Source organism: Pteropus vampyrus, unplaced genomic scaffold (assembly GCF_000151845.1).
Source record: "Pteropus vampyrus isolate Shadow unplaced genomic scaffold, Pvam_2.0 Scaffold565, whole genome shotgun sequence".
In the NCBI taxonomy this organism is placed as follows: domain Eukaryota; kingdom Metazoa; phylum Chordata; class Mammalia; order Chiroptera; family Pteropodidae; genus Pteropus; species Pteropus vampyrus.
The window spans coordinates 198,699-205,669 of NW_011889346.1; positions in this window are offsets into that span (position 1 = coordinate 198,699).

A 6,971-nucleotide genomic window follows, 5' to 3' on the forward strand; every position below is an offset into this window, starting at 1 on the left:
AGCTCGGAGAATAAGTTTCATGAGCTGCTCTGCGGCCAAGGCCCCTGGAAGACTTTCACAATGAAGCATCGTAAAAGAATCTGCCAGACACGCAGCTGTGGGGCTGACAGAGCGGAGGGACGCGGGTATTTTGGAAGGAAACGCACGGGAACCATCTCCAGAGCACTTCTGAAGAGCCAGTCCCACTAAAGCAATAAAATACTAACCGCAGAAACCTCCGCGGGTACCGGGCAGGCGCGGCCCTGAAACCTCTCCAGTTTGGCCACATGCTGCCAACGCGGGTGCCCCAGGCCGTGCCGCCCGCTCCGCGACACCCCGGACGTCACGTGGGGCAAACGCACGCCTCACGTTGACTGACGGGATCGCTCGCCACGCAGTCCTCTGCTCAGAGCGCGACACGGCCACACCTGTGCTCTCCATCCCTGGTCACTGAGGTCCCCAAACTCGTGCCTGGCACAGGTGCAGCAGAGACCGCGGAATGGCGAGGGAGCTGAGCTCGACCCAGCCGCCCCGCCCGGAAGAGAGGAGCCTTGGTCTCTGTCTCTTCCCAGACCAAGATCCGCTTTTTGAAGATCACGAGACGCCGACTGTCCCGTTGTCTGCTGCGAAGGCCGGGCTCGCACTGCAGCACGAAGCTCAACGGCATGACCGCCCGCCGCGTGGCTCCCGCGGGACGGCCTCGCGACGCTGGGCAAGGCGCAGGGTCTGCAGCCTGGGCGGCGAGGCCGGGCGACCTGACCTCCGGGTCCTCCATGCAGGAAAGAGAATGGATGGAATGATGTGTTACTTCAGCAAATTTCTGAAAAGCGGCAGGAAAAGCAAACCAGAAACAGCCCCCAAATGACTTAGGAGCAGAGGGAAGGGAACCGTCTGGGAAAAGGTTCGCTTGTTTGTTTGTCGTTTGTTTCCCAGGAAGGAGGGGAAACGGATATTTGGTTAAAGTGAGGAATTAAACTCGGATAGAGCTGTGCCTCCTGGTCTTCTCCAAGTAAGAAAAACCGGACGAAGCGAAAGTTTCAAAATAATGGTAACTGCTGGCTCGTACTTTCTAATACCAATAACTGTTCGAACTCAGCTGGGCCCCTTTTTAACATAAGAAAATTACGTAAGCCAAGGTAAAGTATAAAATGATAACTGAGCTTCTTTTGTTTAAAGCTAGACTTTTTTGGGGGAATCTTTTTGACATAAATGATTGAATTCTTTATTTGGTCCCAAAGACTTTTTAAATTTTTTTTTTTTTTGGTCACATTCTACTAGGACAGAAAGTTTTGAGAAGAGAAACGTGATAATTTGCCTATCGTGCAAAAGTTTTGAAATATCAAGATATTTATGGGTTTTGTCATGAACAGCAAATTAGAAAATTACTTTATTACTTTACTTATTTATTACAGTGAGAAGTTGCGCTTTGCCGCCGAGTGTCACACGTTGTGCTTTGACTCACTGTTTCTCCTGAGCTAATGGGCAGAGCGTGGGAGGGGCCTGGGGCTGCCGAAGTGCGTCCCGCGATCGCGTGTCATCCTGGGGCGGGGGCCCCGCCGATCTTCTCTGTGTTGCTCTGATGTTGTTGGCACGCGTGCTGCTGAAGCGAGGGGTTATTTTTAAACGGTAGAGTTTAGACAAGCACCGAGTGTGTTCTACGAACCTGCCCCTGTGAATCTTGTTCCATTCCTTAGTCTCCTACTCAATATCTACCTTAAGAGGATTTTGACGCCCAAGAGTCTTTGAAAACAAAATCGAGATGAGGAAGGATGAGGTGGCCACGCCCGAATCCCCGCCTGCCACGGCGAAAGCATCGCAGCCGTGGTGGCCGTGTTTCCTCGGGCCGGGATCCCGCGCCCTCTCTGCTCTGACGCCTACGTGACAATTTAGTGGGAGAGCAGACACCGTCATTAGAGCAGAAACAGAGTGCGCTTTTCTACATTTGGAGTTTGCTAGATTTGTTAATTGGAAGACTAGCGACATGGAAGCCAAGTTTGAGAAAGGCGCCGAAACACCTCACTGTCAAGGATCAACGTGCCCCCCAACGGCCGACTTTCCCGGACACCTCACGATGCGGACACGCCCGTCCGTGCACTGCGTGCGTGTGGCCTGGAGAGGTCACGCGACAACTCGAAATGCAGGGAAATGGCAGGTCTGCCTCTCGGATGAGGAAGCTCCGCGGCTGACATCGCGTCCCGGGCCGGCCCAAGCCCGCGGCGGAGGCCTGGGGACCAGAACACGGGGAGCAGGGCGGAAGGGGCACCCCGACCAAGGTCGCCCCTGGTCCAGGGCGTTCACGCCGCCGGGCGGAGGGCGGCGCCATGGCGGCAGATCGAAATGCTCTGGTGACGTCCCACAGTGTGGCTCCCCCAAGACAACGCTCTCGCTTCACATGAGAAGCATCTTCCAGCCCCCCAAACATGATAACCGAACCCCAAACTTCTGAACAGCTCCCGGGAGGCTTCCGTGGCACACGGAAGGTGCCGGTCACGGAAGGTGTGCCGGTCACGTGCACGAGGCGACCCCTGGGTGCTGGCACCAGACCCAGTCCACGCCACGCCGGCTCTATCGACTCGATGGGCAGCTTCCCGTTTACAGGTGGAACACGAGAGCTTCAGGGAAACTAAGGAAAATGCCCAGCGTCACAGAACTACTCGCTGGAGGACGGAGGTTTGAGTCCAGATCATTCCACTCTCAAAGCTCCTGCCACATCGCCGGGCAGCTGCGGTGGGTGCCCAGCTTTCTCCCCCGGGGAGCAGGGGCGGACGCTGCTGGCCTCGGAGGGCCGCTGTGGAAACCGAGTGGCGTGGTCCTGGTCTCGGGCGCTCCGCCGGGTGCTGGTTGTGGCCCCACGGGTCCTGGCTCTGGACGTGCACCCAGGTGACAGAGGGAACCGAAGGTGGGGGGCTGCCACGCGCTGGGGTCACGAGGGAGCTGAGTTTCGAGGGTGGACGAAGGGGACCTCCTGATCCTTGCCTTGGCCTCAGGGGTTCCTGGGCCTGAGCCGAGCGTCACAGGAGAAGACGGTTGAAATGCTCTGTTGGAAGGAAAACTGGACACTGAACGCACCACAGGACACACAGTGCCACCTGCCCCCGTCGGCCGCCCTGGGGCCAGGTGACGGCGGCCGAGGGGTCCACGAGCCCACGTGCTGCGTGCGGCTTTCACAGTGGGCAGGGACTCGCCGCCCTCCTGTCCAGTGTCACCGCTGGGCTGGGCGGGCTGGCCAGTCCTCGGGCTGAAGTGAGCGCCGGTGCCCGGTGCCCGGCGCCCAGCGCCCAGCGCCCAGCGCCGCCCTCCCCGAGCTCGGGCTTCCCCTGGCCTTCACCCTGCGCCTCTGGCTGTAGTTCTTTTGGCTCTGAGTTGAAATCCTTTTTTTTTCACTTGACATCCTGATGGCAAAGATCGTAAGTAATGTCCACCGAGACCGCGCTTCTGCGCCAAGAGATGAGCAAGCTCTCCGCTTCCCCCGCACGCGGGACCGTGTCCTTGTTACGCCTGCAAACACCACCGCGGTGCCAAGCCCGGCATCGCCGCGGCCGGCCGAGCTTCGTCTCCTGCTCCAGCATCATCAACCCGTTACGTGCTGAACCGTGTCTCCCCCACCGCCCCCCAAATTTATATGTTAGAGGCCTTTTGACCCCGCTCCTTCGAAATTTAACCATATTTAGAGCGAGGACCTTTCCAGCGGCGATGAAAACCGAGGCCGCTGGGATGAGCCCTGATCCCCTCTGACCGGTGTCCTTACGAAAAGAGGGAGTTTGGCCACACGGACACTGGCGTGCACAGAGGAGGGACATGTGAGGACACGGCCAGAAGGCGGCCGTCTGCCAGCCAGGATCTCGGAAGAAGCCGCAGCCGCCACCGCCCCGATCGCTCATCACCAGCCTCCGGAGCCGTGAGGGAGCCAGTTTCCGTCGTTCGAGCCGCCCGGCCTGTGGCATCTGTCACGGCAGCCCGAGCAGACGCAGCCTGTGAAGCTGGCCAGCTGTCTACTTGGCATCCACCTCGGAGACCCCACAGGCATCTCAACACACGCGTGTCCCAAACCTGGCCTCCCCCAGCCTTCTCCTCCCCACCGAAGGTCCCCTTCGCCCGACCGTTTAATCATAATCAGAAGCTCGGAGGCGTCCTCGAACCCTCGCCGTCTGGTGCCAGCGAGCCCTTCCAGGTCCCCGGCAAACTGGGGCCCTCCCCCCGAGCACCGCGGCTCAGGCCGCTATGCCAAACCTGTCCGTCACCCGCCGCCCCGTCCCATTTCCCCGCCGGACCCTCCGCTCTCGCGGCTGGAGGGCCCTGAGCTGTGGGCGGCTTTCCCCAGTCCCCAGGGGGACGGGGGGCCGCAGCCCTGCCCCACGCCTGGTCCAGGCGGCACGGACGGCTTCTCCCTCCCCCTGTGGCCTGGCCTTCGGCTCCGTCTTTGCCTCTTTTCTTTTCTTACGAAACCCGCTTCCTCATCTCACCGAAGCGCCGGCCTGGGTGTCCGCCTCACCCGCAGGTGACCGCGAGCTGTGGTGCCTCTTGTCCTTGGGACATTCTCTCTAGGGATCTGAGTCCTGCACGGCTTTGAAATCTGACGCGTGTGCCCCGGGGGAGTGTGCGCCCCGAGCACGGGGCTCCTCGCTTCCCCACGCCGTCTGTCCCCGAAACGCCGACGCCCTGCACCCCTTAATCTTCAGCCTCGTAACCTAACCTACGAGATGGGCGACAGTGGCGCGCTCAGCCCTCTGGGGGCCGCCGACGCCGATGCCCTGCACGGCCCTGAGCTCAAACACCCTACAAACTATAAAGTCGTCTGAGGCGCTGGGTGTAGAGACCGCCCAGCCGCAGGAAGCCCTCGGCTCGAGCTTTGCCTCGCGTGTGACCGAGACGCTGCGAAACTCGTTCTGTGCTTTGTCAAGGAAAAGGCCGCCTGGTCATTTAGCAGTCGCCGTCCTGTGTCCCTCGAGGGCCTTTGTTTCTGACGCCCGGCTGAGCTGCCCCTGCGGTGACGGTGACGGTGACGGAGGCTGTGACTAAGGGTCAAAACCCTTCGAGACACACCCAGGGAGTCGCCCCTGCGGCCTCGGGCCCCCCTGCCAGTGACCAGCCCCCTCGTTTCTGGTTTGCCCGTCGTCGCGGACGCTGCCGGGCTGCGTGTTCCTCACCGTTCGCCTCATCTCAGGCTAAGCGACGCCTCGTCTCCTCTGACGCCTCCTGCGTCGGTGGCGGTGCCTCTCGTCCGGCCGCGTGCTCCTCTCCCGGGGAAGCGCCACATTTTTAGAATCTCTCTCCCTTACTTGGACATTTCGGTGATTTCCAATATTTTGCAACTGCGAGCAATGATAGCCTCATGCAGACATGTTTCCGTATTGTTTAGAGGTGTGTTTTTAGGTAAATTTCTGGACGTGGGGTTGCTGGGTCAAAGGGGACATGAGTGTGTATTTCGGGTATTGCCAAGTCCGCTCGCTCGGGGCCGCGTCACGGCTCCCCAGCCCCGTCACCGGGCTCGCCAGCAACTGTACCGTCGAGACCCGAAGCCTCACCCAGCTGAGTAGCTGCCAGTTGGTGCTGTTTGTACTGAATTTCTCTTATTATGAGTAAAGTTTGAACATCTTCTCATATGTTTATGAGCCATTTTATACATGTTTTGTGAAATGCCTATATCGTTCCGTCTCCCTTATAGCCATTTTATAAGGCTTTCGGACTTAAAAAATAATTCTAAATTATTCTGAATTTTTTGTCCAGATATATTTCTCCGAATATATGTCTAAAAAGATAAAAGTTGATGTATTTGTCAGTTGCAGTGCAGGAATGAGCTTTCAAACAGCTGTGAAGATTTAAATGCAGGAGCGAAAACCGCGTCCACTTGGACCGAGGCCGCGGGGCCATCTGACCGGCACAGCCAGACGAGCAGTTCCAAGCCCCAGGGGACGACGCTCGCGGGTAATTCGTCCAGGACAGGGCTGCTGCGTGACCACACGAGCCGTGACTCTGGGACGTGGGCGCCTTCCCTGAGCGACGGCTTCACAGCTCACTCAGGAACATTTAACGTAATGCAAGTAGTTTCTCAAAAGAAAACTCAGATTTAAAAGACACGTTCTTTATGTAATGGAAATACCAGTTCCCTTATCTGCGATACATGTTGCGAACGTCAGCTCAAAACGACTCTCGTGTTCATCGCCGCGAAGACGTTTTTCTTGTTAAGTCGTCAAATTAATCAGTCTTTCGTCGTTGCTGCCAGATTAAGACAGGGTTAGGAAGCCTTGTCCTACATCAAGGTTTTAAAGCTATTCCCACGTATTTTGCCGTTTATCTTTAATTTCATATTGCCACCCCGATCCGCTCGGAGGGCCATTTTCGTGTGTGGAGCTGTCCCAGCACCGCTTACTAAGCAGCCCGTCTTTGCCCGGAGGTGGGACGCCGCCCTGTCGTGTCCTGGGTGCCGTGCTCCGCCCCGCCCCGCGGAGCTCGTCTCCGCCGCCCAGCGCCCCCGCGGTGCCGTTGGGGTTCGCCCCTCATCGCCCTTCCTCCCCCAGGTTTCTCCTGCATTTACTTTTCCAGGCGAGCTTTAGAGTCAGTCTGACTAGGTCTAGGGAGGAAAGCTTGCTGGCATTTTTCCTGGGATTACGTTAACTTCGTGAGTCAGCAGAACTCCGTTTTAACCATGTGTCGATGTCACAGAAGGTACAAAAATGCCTATATGTTTCAAGTCTGTTTCTATAGCTTTCAGGAGTGTTTCTTAATTTTCTTTGGGCACGTTTTGAAGATTTCTTCATAACTTTCTTCTTAAGTATTTTTATCTATTTACCTGTTTTAATGGGAATTACCCTTTTGCTCACTAGTTTTTATTAGAAATTGATGTTGACTTTTATCAAAGTATCCTCATTATCCAAGGAGAAAATCATACAATTCCTTCCCTTAGAGATATTAATGAAGTGAATAATATTAATAGATTTCCTAATATTTAATCATTCTTGAATGAAGATCTAAAACCACCTGGTCCTGGAGAA